Source organism: Ambystoma mexicanum, chromosome 10, assembly GCF_040938575.1.
Source record: "Ambystoma mexicanum isolate Mex_15411 chromosome 10, UKY_AmexF1_1, whole genome shotgun sequence".
NCBI classification, from domain to species: domain Eukaryota; kingdom Metazoa; phylum Chordata; class Amphibia; order Caudata; family Ambystomatidae; genus Ambystoma; species Ambystoma mexicanum.
In genome coordinates this window covers 767,341,465-767,354,623 of record NC_090932.1, presented here as the reverse complement: position 1 = coordinate 767,354,623, position 13,159 = coordinate 767,341,465, and positions in this window count along the sequence as shown.

Here is a 13,159-nt window from a genome sequence, read left to right as displayed (position 1 = left end):
TTTTCTTTTACACTGGGGTTTACAATGACAGGCAGCTCACGGAAGTGGTTTAGCTTAAAATAGGAAAATTGGTTTTCAATTACATGGACAGAGGCACATAATAGGTAGACTTGTAGGCAAAAGGGATTGCTCACAATGGGAACAACGGTTTGGGTTCAATAGGACAGGTGCAAATAGGAATTTGTTTGGTAATGCACACAATGCATGGACAAATTCGGTTTTTAGTTAATAATTCTTTTCAGGCAACATTTTACTGACTATAAAAATTAAATAAAAACACCAGGGACAAAATGTTTGATTTCCAATTTCAACAATCTTGAACTGTGAATTTGAATGGGGGAATTAATTGATTTACTTAAAAAAATATTAAGGATTTACACAGACAACTAAGAGGTTTTTCATAGGAGATATGAAAACATACACAAGCATACAAGAGATTCTTCTATGGGGAGATGACTGGATTACACTGGCAATTTGGGGTTTTTAATGGGGTTTTGGATTAAATGTACTACTACAAAAATTAAGGGTTTATGCAATTTAGGGCTGGGGTTACATGCTACTTACAAAGCAAGACTTGGTTTAGGATTCAGGAAAGCCAGCTGGATCTCAGGACACTCTGGTCAGATAGGGCCACGGGCTGGTCACTGCACTCTCAAAGATGGTAAGGTTCAGCAGCCTTCTCTCCATCTTCCTTTTCTATCTCCCCATTTTTATTTTGTGTCTCATGAGTCCTAGTATAGTCCCCCTTATATAGCAGAAATGACATCACTAACTTTAAAATCTATGGGAGTGCACTGTAATTATCCCCGCTGCTCAGATTGAACAGTTACCATCCCTCTCTCCACTCCCTGTCAGGAATGGTTCAGGGGAGGTGATCAACATCTGTCTGTTTGCAATCATTAACTTCCTTTGTTCTCATTACCAGTATTTGGCAAAAGCTAGTTATGTCTCATAACTTCATACTTATACTAGCCCCTGCCATATGAAACAGAAATGCAGTTATGTGTGATATCCAACGGGAAGTGGGGTTTTGTCTTTATGAAGTTCCTGCCTCAGCCCAAACAGGTTTTTGCTGCAGTAAGTGTCTCTTCAAAGGTGACTGGAGTTTTATGGGTTGAAACATAATATCCATTTTCTTTGCTCACACCCCATATCATATTTCCTTGACATTTTCTGTGTGAGGAGTGCTATCTTTTTCACTGTGGCTTTTTAAAGCCGTTTTTCTCTTCACACATGTGCAGGACGGTTTTGCTTTTAATGTTTAAAATCCTGTCTTGAAGGTCACAGGATTCTTTGATTTCTCCTTGTTGGGTGAATTTACATTTGCTCTTTGTCCATAGATGATAATGGGTAGGCCTCTTTCTACATGGTTCTTTAATTTGACATAAACACAAAGAAAAAGCCATGCCGTTTTTGGTAGCAGTGTTTAAATGGCTGCTGTTTATGTGAAAGGGAAAGCAAAAGCCGTTTTTTTTTGTTGTAGTGTTGAAATTCTTGCCCGTCGTGTGAAATAAAAGTAAAGCCAAGCCGTTTTTGGTTGCAGTGTATAACTTCTTGACATTCAGGTGAAATAAAAGCAAAGCAGGGCCGTTTTTAGTGGCAGTGTAGAACTTCTTTCCATTCATGTTAAATAAAAGCAAATCAAGGCTGTTTTTGCTTGCAGTGTATAACTTATTGTCATTCATGTGAAATAAAAGCAAAGCAAGACCGTATTGGCTAGCAGTGTTTAAATGCTTGCCAATCAGGAGAAAGGGGCTTCCTTTTGGGGCCTTTAAATGCACCCCACAACATATGATGGGGTTGAATGTGTCCAATGCTTTGAAGGCTTTCGGAAAGAGGGGGCCGAGGGGGCTATGGCGGGGAGGGCTTGTCCGATTTTGTGTATTTTGGAGTCAAAGTAGTCCATTAAGGAGTCACAAATTTATTTATATTTTTTTAGTAAAAGAGAAGGTAAGGCAAGTCAATGGAAAAATGCCTAGTGGGACAAACACACAGCCCAATGGGATTGGAAGCGCAAAATGACGAAAGGCTTTTTTACTTTATAAACCTTTCATAAATCTCCCATGGAGATTTGGCTATTCTGGTGGGCTTGCTGAAGGGATACCAGCATCACCAAATATGTGTCTTGGTTCAAGCGGACCGTGCAAGAACTTAAGAGCCCAGTGAAGCCCACTGATTCCCAGCCATGAGATTTGTTTGGCTTGCTGGATGGGTGTGGGAAAGTTACCATACCATTACCACTGACAGATGAGAATGACGTCTGCACACAGATAATGGTGTTAATGATGCACATAAATAACCCCCAAGGGGATATGCTAAGGAAAAAAATGTCTACTTTTACTGTGAAAACACAATGTACAAAACCATACATAAATGACAATTTGACACAAAGCGAATGGATAATACACTGATACGCTATGTCTAAATCTCATCAGACAATTGCCACTAAGACAAATAACAGTGATCTAAAAATACCCACAACTTTTATACAAATGTGTTAGCAGCCAATGATTAATGTGTGTGCCCCAGTTCACACACATTAACAGTTGTAGATACCTAGTTAAAACATGTCACGTCATTGTAAGAAATGGCATTACATTTTTTACTGGGCATCTATGATAAAGCAAACATGATAAGTGTTATTACGAGGCTAGACTCACATTTTGGGGCAGCCTTTCTAGGCATTTCTTACAGTGGCATGCCATTTCTTTCTGGCCATATATGATACAGTCAGCATGTTAAGTTTCATTACATGGAAGGATTGTCATTTTGGTGCAGTCAGGCTAGTGTTTTCTTACTGTGACATGACATGTGTTTACTGGGCATCTACGATCAAGCAAGATGAGTGTTAATATGTGGCTAGACTGGCATTTTGGTGCTGCAGTTTAGCAATTTCTTTCTGTGACATGGCATTTTTACTGGGCACCTATGATAATGCAGATATAATTGTTTTTATGAGTCGGACATGTTTTCCTATTGTGGCATGGCATTTTTAATGGCAATACAAACAGAAGTATGTTGTTATGTGCAGGTAGTGGCATATATTGGCAGAGCCAGCTTGGACATGTTTTCTTAGAGTATAAATACTGACGCTATGCATGAAGCAAATATGAATATGTTCTTATTTGGGAATGCTGGCATACATAGGTGCAGCCAACATTGAAATGCATGGGCACAGCTTGCGTTAAAATGTTTTTTATACTGACATATATTGGGAGGAAAGGCATCATGAAAATCCAGTGGGAAATGCTCCTGTGCACTGTTGGTTACTTGCTTACTTACATCTATTGGAGCTTTTCATGTGTTATCCCACAAAACCGATTGCAAAATGTTTGGCTTTTTAAACAATGTTCAACCAATTTTATTCAATTTTTAAAAAAAGGTTCTGTGGAGAGAACCCACCCACCCCAAATCCCTTTCGGGTGGTTTGGGCTGCCTTGCTACTCTCAGTCTCTCCCGCTTATCTGTGGCACATGTTTATGTCTCTCCCTTTGACCAATTCACAAGCCGTCATTGTGTGCATTTATCTACTAAAGTGTAATAAACCTGTTTGTTAATTGGTATTGGTTTCCTTTTAGATTTCCCAACTCAACTCCATCTAAGTCCTTTGGATTTTATAAGCAAAAAAGTGTGAAATACACTCTTTGTCCGACCTCTAATGTTGATGCTGCTACATGGGGCCATGTCCTCCAACCCATATACTCCTAGCTATTGACCTGAAAGGCAACAAGGTCTATATATGCACCAGGGGCCAAATTATCAAAGATTTACACTTGTGCAAAAAAGCAGGGCAAACAAATTTAGCACCAATTTTGCTGTTTAGATAATACGGAATGGAGCAAACAGGTTTAGCTCCAATCAATATTATCAAAAACATGTTTCACTAGGGCAATATTGAAGCAGGCTGCTTTTTCACTACATTTGCTGCATAACAACACCACTCATTTTATGTTCTGCTGCACATCATTTTTGCCCTAGCGCAGAGGTTATTAGATAATATGAATTTTGACAAAACCGGTTTGCTACATTTTGTATTATGAAAGCATTTGTTCAATTGTTTTGCACTGGTGCAAATGTTAGATAATCTGGCCCCAGGCCTACCTTATACAAGGCTTTTCCTGGGGTCCCCAAGCATTCATACGAGACCTTGCTGGCCTCAGTGCAAATGCATGTGGCTAGAGGTCATACCATGAAAATGGGGTGGGTGCAGGTGTGGTGTTTCCCTTTTAAGAACATGTATTGCCTCTTTAATGATGTGTCATGACAACGTCATGACTGACTGTAAATAAAAGGGGCTCTGCCAGCACGTGTGCCAGAACATATGTAATGACACTGTGTCTCTATGTCTCATTTTGTAGGACCTGCAGGCCCACACCGTGTGATCATGGTCGTGCTGCCATGCTCGTGTGGGTGCTCCCAGACCAGCATGCATAACCTGGAGCCCCAGGCCACTGTACCTCTGGGTGACCCCAAAGAAGCTGCTTGTCTGGTAGCCGTGTGACCACAGCCCACAAGGTGATCCCTGCAATGATCAGACTGTATTGGGTGACCCCAGCATCCCTCGTACTGCTCCGTGTGTCAGCCCACTAAGGTAACTGCTGGGTGGTATGCTGGGTGCCCCATGCGATGCTCTGTCTGGTCTAAGTTCTCACAGGTCCAGACATTCCCTTTTAAGAACATGTATTGCCACTTTAATGATGTGTCATGACAACGTAAATTTTATGTGTGGACCGGTGTTCCTTTAAGACAGAGAGTCAGGACATCGTCATGATGCTCCTCTAATAAAAACGGGTTATGTTGGCATGTAGAGTTAGTGCAGCAGAGCCCCAGGAAGTGGCAACTCGGTTCTGTGTGATTTTTTGCTTTTGCTGTAAATGCAGGCTAAATCAATAAGGGGCAGCACTGACAAAAGGCATCAACAATATAGGCTTTTTCGATATTTTGCTTTTGCTGTAAATGCAAGCTATATCAATAAGGGGCATCACTGACAAAAGGCATCAACAATATAGGCTATTTCTATTTTTGCTTTTGCTGTAAATGCAGGCTAAATCAATAGGGGCAGCACTGACAAAGGCATCAACAATATAGGCTATTTCGATTTTTTGCTTTTGCTGTAAATGCAGGCTAAATCAATAGGGGCAGCACTGACAAAGGCATCAACAATATAGGCTATTTCGATTTTTTGCTTTTGCTGTAAATGCAGGCTAAATCAATAGGGGCAGCACTGACAAAGGCATCAACAATATAGGCTAATTCGATTTTTTGCTTTTGCTGTAAATGCAGGCTAAATCAATAAGGGGCAGCACTGACAAAAGGCATCAACAACATAGGCTATTTCGATTTTAGTTGCTTAGGCTCGAGATGCAGGCTACATCAATAAGGGCAACATCAAGATTAAGTGGGATACTGTTGAAATGTGACACGTGACTTGGTAGAGATAAAGTTACAGAGAGTGTTTATATCACATGTGTCTGTTGGGTCGATTCGCAGGCTGGCGTTAGGCTCTGGATTAGCTTAAGGGTGGGGTTGGGGGGCAGTCCCAGGGGGTCGTGGCTGCCGTAGAGCAGGAGCGTATGAGGCTTCTGGGTACTTAATAGCAAGTGCCAGATAGATAGAGCGTATACATGCTGCAGGATTGTGATGAAAATGTTGCTTACCCAGGCTGGTGCGAGGGTATGATTGCGAGAGTCTCCTTGCCGTTCCGAAGCGGCCATAAACAGGCCAGAGACAGGCGGCGGCCTTATAATGAGGTCCTTAAGAAGGAGGGCTGGCTCTCGCCAACCGGCGATGACGCTGGTGTGAAGAAGGCATGCAGGGCCAATCACGGGGCAGAGCTGCTCGGGATGTTGCTAAGCAACAAGCTAAACAATAATATTGGCAACCATTTTCAAAGGGACTAGCTCGTGGCTCGTAATGGCGGAAGCTTACCAGCGGCACAGTAAATATGTTACAGATGTAGTAAACTTTGGTTGGGCAGAAGGCAAAGAGCTGCAGAGGCTGGTATTCGTCCTGAGGTGCGTTGTGCAGGGTGTAGTGTAGCACGATCGGTCGATACAGGCAGGATTGGTCAGATCAGATTCTGTACTCCAGCAGGCAGCGTGCAGAGCCGAAGGATGAGAGGGCTCCTGCTCTCCCACTTCGATAGTCACAAGCCAGGTGTGGGCTGCTGGAAGCCCGTGGTGCGAGTTTACATGTGGCATCGGCCGCAGAGGAAGGAAGAGGCGTCCACCAGGGACATGCTGTATGTAGGCACGTTTCGCCTGGTGCCTGCGAGTGCGGCTGTGGTGTCGAGAGCTGCTGAATCTGCTGCGGGATCTGCCGCGTGAACCGAGGCCAGTGAACAAGGGAGTGGGCTAGGCCTGAGTGGGCCTGCGCCTGTGGCGGGTCCTCCGTGCCAGCACTGCACCCAAGCACACGGCTGCATAAGGGGCTGGGGCGCGGTAAATAGCTGGTCCCTTCGGAAGGTGTCTTGGCCACGGCGAGGACAACAAAGGGGCTGCGGCATCAGCCGCATTGTGAGGGGGCCACTCCGACCCCGAAGAAAGAAAGGGGGCAGAAACCCCCTTCCATCTGGCCTGCGGCCGCAAAGGAGCCGTGAGGTACTGGGGCAGGCGGCTGCCCTGGAAGAATCAGACGGCCCTGTCAAGACACGGGCCGCCCGGTGAAAATTAAGAGGGAAGAAAAAAAAGGATATACTTCTGGCCCGGCCCGTGATGCAGCCCGAAAAGGGGGAGTAGCCTCCAGGACACCAAGGACCGCAACTGCCCAGACCCACAGGGGACAAAGGAAGGGGGTGTGGCCTATACCACCGGGCTGCAGTGGTGAATGGAATAGTCCTGCCAGAGCCCACACAAAGCAGTGTGGGCGTGGCCCAGCAGCACCTGGGCCACTGGGGAGAAAAAAAAACATAAGAAGAGGGAACATATTCGTGGCTGACTCAGTGGAAAGCTGGGCCAGCATCAGCCGCATCAAAGCCAGTCTTTGGAGGAGGTGTAGGAGAGGCGTGAAATACGAATCAACTGGGCCCACAGTGTTTACTAAGACCGAGTAGGTTGAGGCCAGTACACAACCCCTCTTGACATTACTACCATCACCAATATCCCCGAAGGGTTCCTCAAGGAGTGCTCGTGCGCCCTCCTGACCTGGGCTCAGCAAAGTCATCAAGCCCCTGTCACATCTTCACTATCAACAAGGCCCTGAGATGGTGGCGGCTCCAGAGGGAATGCTCGTGCATCCTCAAGGACTTCCACGGTGGTTAGTCAACACGAGGCCCAGCGAGAGTCTGCGCATACTGCGGCGCGTCCAGCGTCCATCATGTCTGATGAGGAGAATGAGGTGGTGTGTCGGCAAGGTGGGCAGCTGGCGCCCTTATATCCCTTCGATGTAGTGGGTGAGCCGGCCAGTTTAGGTCCCCGGTGGACTTGGATCTGTATTTTGAGGCGGTGGAAGTCAAGGAAAGGGCAAAACGTCCTACCCTCCTCTACTCAGCCGGCCTGGCCATCCAGAGGCTGCTTAGGACACTACGGCCCAGTGACCAGTCATATGCCGCAGCCATTGCAGCACTAAACAAGTACTTTAGGCCCATGGTCAACAGGGACTATGAACGGTTAAGGATGAGGGGCGCAAGGCAAGAGGAAGGGGAGAGCCTTGATGTGTTTCATGGAAAGCTGCATGGTATTGCATTATCCTGTGCACTAGGTAATTTCGAGGAGGACGAGATCAGGGCACAGATCATCTATGGCTGTGGTTCATCGAAACTGCGCAAACAAGTCCTGAGGGACCCAGCGCTAACCCTCGAACATATACTGGAACTTGGTCGTGCCCAAGAGTTGGCAGTGGTGCGTGCCTCGGCCATGGACCTATCCAGGCAACAACTCAAGCTGGAAGCCCCCATGCAACGGGTCTAGTTGGAGGAGGTGTCAGCTGTCGGCAATTGGCAAGGAGGAAGGCCAACGAGTAGAGGGGATTGGCCACGAAGAGACCTCAGTGCCACCATATGCCATAAGTGTGGGTGGGATCTCCCGCATGCGCAGGACTGCCCGGCCAAAGTACACATCTGTGGGAGGTGCGGAAAGGGGGATCACTTTGCATGGGTGTGTATCGACCCAACGCCGGCCAGCATGTTGGGGACACCGGGAGGGAGTGGATCAAAGGAAAATTGGGGGAGGAAACCCCCCAGGGTGGCAGTGGTCCAGGTGGCTGGAGACCAAAGAAGGGGGCGTTATGACTGTGCTGACGAAGAAGATGAGGAAAATGTGTTCTTCTTGTCCTGCAGCAGCGCAAGCGGGCAGTTTGATCCGGGCATCTTCTGATTCATAGCGCCTGCCGTCGGGCCCCCATTGGGGTGTGAGAACTGAAACACACCAGTTGGTTTGCAGTGTTAGAACAGTTTGTCAGTTGGTGCTCGGACTGGAATGCACCCGTGTTTTGCAGTGGTTGTGTAGTGTAGTACAGGTGCGCGGACTGGAATGCACCGTGTTTCTAGACCCTAGGACAGGGTTCCTGTTTGCAGTATGTTATGGGTTTTTCTTGGTATAATAAAGGAGGAATGTTATGTGTGGACCGGTGTTTTTTATGACAGAGCGTCAGGGCATTGTCATGACGCTCCTCTAATAAAAGGGGGTTCTGCTGGCACGTAGAGTTAGTGCAGCAGAGCCCCAGGAAGCGGCAACTCGTGTCTGTGTTGTCAATTTGTGTCTGTGTTATCCGCGTAATCGTAACCAGTCCTTGCAGCCCCGGCCTGGGTGCCCCCAGGACCGCCGCTGCCCCAACTGGGTTGACCCCCTGCTCCCCTGCTCCAGCACGGTGAACCGGGCCAAGCAGAGAGCCCCCTGTGGATTCTTGGCTGCGTGCCTGCAGCAGCCGTACTGTGTTGGCTGACCCCGATGGTTTGTGTGGCCCGCCCCGGTGACAGGAGGCGGGCCACCACAGTCACGACTGACTGGAAATAAAAGGGGCCTATGCCAGCACGTGCGCCAGAATGGAGGCATACTCCACGTAATTGTACTGTGTCTCAGTGTCTCATTTCGTAGGGCCTGCAACCCCACACCTTGTGATCATGGTCCTGCTGACCAGCATACATGATCTGGGTTCCCCCAGGCCACTTTCCCTCTGGGTGATCCCATAGCAGCTGCTTTTCCGGGAGCACCCGGCAGCTGGGTGATCCCTGGAATGATCAGAACGTGTGGAGTGCCCCCAGCACCTCTCGGGCTGGCCGTGAGCTGGCCCACAAAGGTGACTGGTGAACGTTATGCTGGGTGCCCCAGCGATGGTCTGTCTGGTCTGTGTGTTCACAGGTGCAGACATAACATCGAGCACCACTGCTTGACGCAGCATGCGACTGGCTATCCCATACTCCCACAACTGTATAGAAGGCAGGAAGTTCTCCCACCACTGTATAGAAGGCAGGAAGTTCTCCCACCACTGTATAAAATACAGGAAGATCTTCTGAGGTTAAAGCTGCCATCTTCGTTTTTGAATGAAAATGATTATGCTCGCTTCCCACTACCAGGACGCTGTTAATGATTCATGTACAGTTTACATTTTCTCAGCATTTACCCCTTCCCAAGCTCAGTCCTGTCTTCATGATAACATTTCTTTTGGTGTGAAGTTATGCCATGGTTCACAACAACATTATTATCTGATATGTGCTTTATTGATCTTTTTACGATCAGCCTGGTTGATATGAGAAATCAATTTGCGATAAACGCAGATTTTATCCCAAATACTTGGAACAGTTGTTTTTCAAAAATAAACGAGGGTCAGGGGGGGAAGAGCACTGTAATAGCACGTGACATGCTCTAGCTATTGTGCTCTGATACAGACGGACTGGCTTTAATTAAACTGGTTTATTTTAATTATTTGTCGAGTGATACTTTTACTACTATTTGAACATCGCATTTTTGTTTCTTTTTTGCCACGCTAGATAGTTTTAATGTACCCTCTCTTCTTTGAGCACATTATAAAGCGTGCCTTTTAAACATGATAAAGTTATGATGTCTGAGTGCCATCTTTTGGCGATATTTTGTACTGCAGCTTAATACGGAGCCTATGTATGCGGGTTTCAGTTTGCTTTGCTCTGTGAAAGAATGGGCGTTCCGAGTAGGAACACATTTCACAAAAGATCAGTTACCCCCCCCCCCCCACACCCCATTCTTAGCCCGGTGAAAGGGGCAACACTTATACCTTTTTGCTTTGCAGGTTGCCCCCAAAAAAGGATAATCAGCAATAGAAAATATTAGGTATGCACCCGAGAGCATAAAGAGAGATATAGGCAATTCTACTACTTGTCTGCTATTTAACATCAATATTGAACCGCTAATGTCAATCTTTATGAAATACTGTGTATACCATCACTCATACGCAGATGACACCCGGGGGTCAGGTTACAGTAACTTTGCACTGGTGCAATTGCAAAAATACAGTGAGAATGTATCTTTTTTGCACAAGCGTAATTTTTGCCCTGGTGCTTACATTTTTTGTATTGTATTTAATGGGGGTGGACCTAGCTCCTAGAAGCAACAGAGCGTTTTACAGAGGTATATAACAATAGAGATGCATAACGGAGCACTTTTCAGAGATAACAACAGAAAAAATATACAGCAGGGGTATGCTACAGAGGGGCACAGATATGCAGAGTGGCGGGGAGGATAGGAGTAGACAGCGTCTAGCGAGTCAGGTAGTGCCAGGGCGAGGTGATGGCCTAGGTGTTGAGGAAGAGGGACTCCTTGAAGAGGTGCGTCTTGAGTTTATTTTCTGAATTATGGGAGCGTGAGGATGAGTCTGATGCTGACGGGGAAGAGGTGAAATAGTCCTGGGGTGTAGGCAGAGAAGGCTTGTGTTCTGGTCCTTGCCTTTTTGCAGCAGCAGATTTCAAGTCTCCACGTGTCCTGGCTCCTGGTGGTGCGCTGTACACCAGAGATGCTGGGTTTCTCTGTGAGGTAGCTGGATGACTTGAGGGCGACTGCCTTATAGATGATTCAGCAAGACTTGAAGGTGATTTGTGTGTGCAGTGGGAGCCAGTGAAGGTCGTTGAGGGCTGGGGTGATGTGGTTGTATTTGCATAGATCCTTGATGTGGCGTGCAGCCACGTGTTGGAGACTTCTCAGGGGCACAACAGAGGACAGCAGGATGCCTTCGAGGAGGGCATTACCCCATCCAGGTGGGATAGGACCCGTTCTTGAATAGTGGATCTAATGCTGTCCGAAGGGAGAAATGGTTTGCCTTTCTGCCGTAGGGAGAGCCAATTACCCGCTGTCTGAGTTTTCTTAGCTATGTGTGTCTTGAAAGAGAGGTGTTTGTGAAGCCCTCAGGGTTCATGGCTGATAGCCAGGTATGTATGTCTGGGTCTTCGCTGTTGTTAGGAATTCAGTCTTGGAGGGTTTGAGCTTCAGGTTTGCACTGGACATCCAAGACTGGATTAGTGAGAGGCAGGTCTTGAGCCTGTGGGTGTCCTTGATGGAGTCAATTTGGAGGTATTGCTGTGTGTCATTGGCGTATTGGTCGATGTGGATGTTCTGTATGCCTAGGAGGGCTCTGGGGGGCTCCATGTATAGATTGAAGAACACTGGGGAGAGGGATGGTTTGCCTTTCTGCAGTCGGGAGAGCAGATACCATGCTGTCTGAGTTTTCTTAGCTATGTGTGTCTTGAAAGAGAGGTGGTTGTGAAGCCCTCAGGGTTCATGGCTGATATCCAGGTATGTATGTCTGGGTGTTCGCTGTTGTTAGAAATTCAGTCTTGGAGGGTTTGAGCTTCAGGTTTGCACTGAACATCCAAGACCGGATTAGTGAGAGGCAGGTCTTGAGCCTGTGGGTGACCTTGATGGAGTCGATCTTGATGTATTGCTGTGTGTCATTGGCGTATTGGTCGATGTGGATGTTCTGTATGCCTAGAAGGGCTCTGTAGGGGCTTCATGTATAGATTGAAGAACACTGGGGAGAGGATCGAACCCTGCAGGACTTTACAGGTGATGGGTAGCATTGGCAATCTAGAGGAGTCCATCTGAACAAACTGCTAGCGGTTGATTTGGTAGGACATGAATCAGCATAGGACAAGGTCGCTGATCCCCATGCACCAATGTTGGGTGTTCGTGAGCGCCTGGTGGTCTACAGTGTCAAAGGCAGCCAAGAGGTCGAGTATATCTAGGAGGCAGGGGTGGCCATTGTCAAGGATGTTGAGGGCATTGTCAACCACCTGTATGCTTGCCCTCTCCATGCTGCATCTTGGTCTCAACCTAGATTGGTAGGATTGGAGGAGATTGTTGGTGTTGATGTGTTACTGCCATTGCGTAGCTACTCCTTTCTCAGTGATCTTACTGAGAAAGGGAAGATGGGTGATGGGGGTGATGGGGCGACAGTTACCTAGGTTGTCAGGATCTAGAATGAGTTTCATTAGTAGAGGGAGGATTTGTCCTGTCTTTAAGGTCAATGGCCTTGAGGTAGGGAACTGTGGATGGTCTCCAGGGAAGGAGAGCTTCTGCTGGGAGGGTATGTAGGATGGATTCTGGGAGGGTGTTGTCTGTATGCACTGTTTGCCTATAGAAGAGAGGGTCTCATACTCCTTCTTTGATTAATCTTTGGCCTTCAAGACTTCAAGAAGAATTTGTCTGGACCATGCTGGGAGAGCAGTGCTTTCGAGGGTCCTCCAGTAGTGAGGTGAAGGCAGATTATCTAAAGCAGAGGAACACTCTGCTTCCTAACCAACCACAGGGTACATTGGTTTTGATGTCTGCTAGAGCAAGTACTGCCTCTTTGCCAGCTATACTGCTTACTGGATCAGAAACATCCCTGCAGGTGTTTGCCAGCCTCTCCCATGTTTGCGAGAGTGAGAACAAGTACCTATCTTGTGCCTGAGCCCATGGATTGGGACTCATAGAATCCTGATGGCCATAACAGTCAGCATCCTTGTGTTTCAAGCCTTCTTCGAACACATTTCAAACCAGTTCAAATCAACCAGATCCACCAGTGCTCTGCTTTTGGCACTCTAATTATCTTCGAATTGTTGTGTTGCACATTCAACCAGTTCGCTGCTGCACCACGTCAGCAGAGCACATCTTTGCCCTGTCTTAAACTAGAATCTCATCACTGCAGCCATCAGAGTTAAAGCTGCCTGTTGAACCACCAGCATCTCGTTGCCTTAATCATATGTGAAAGCAATGTA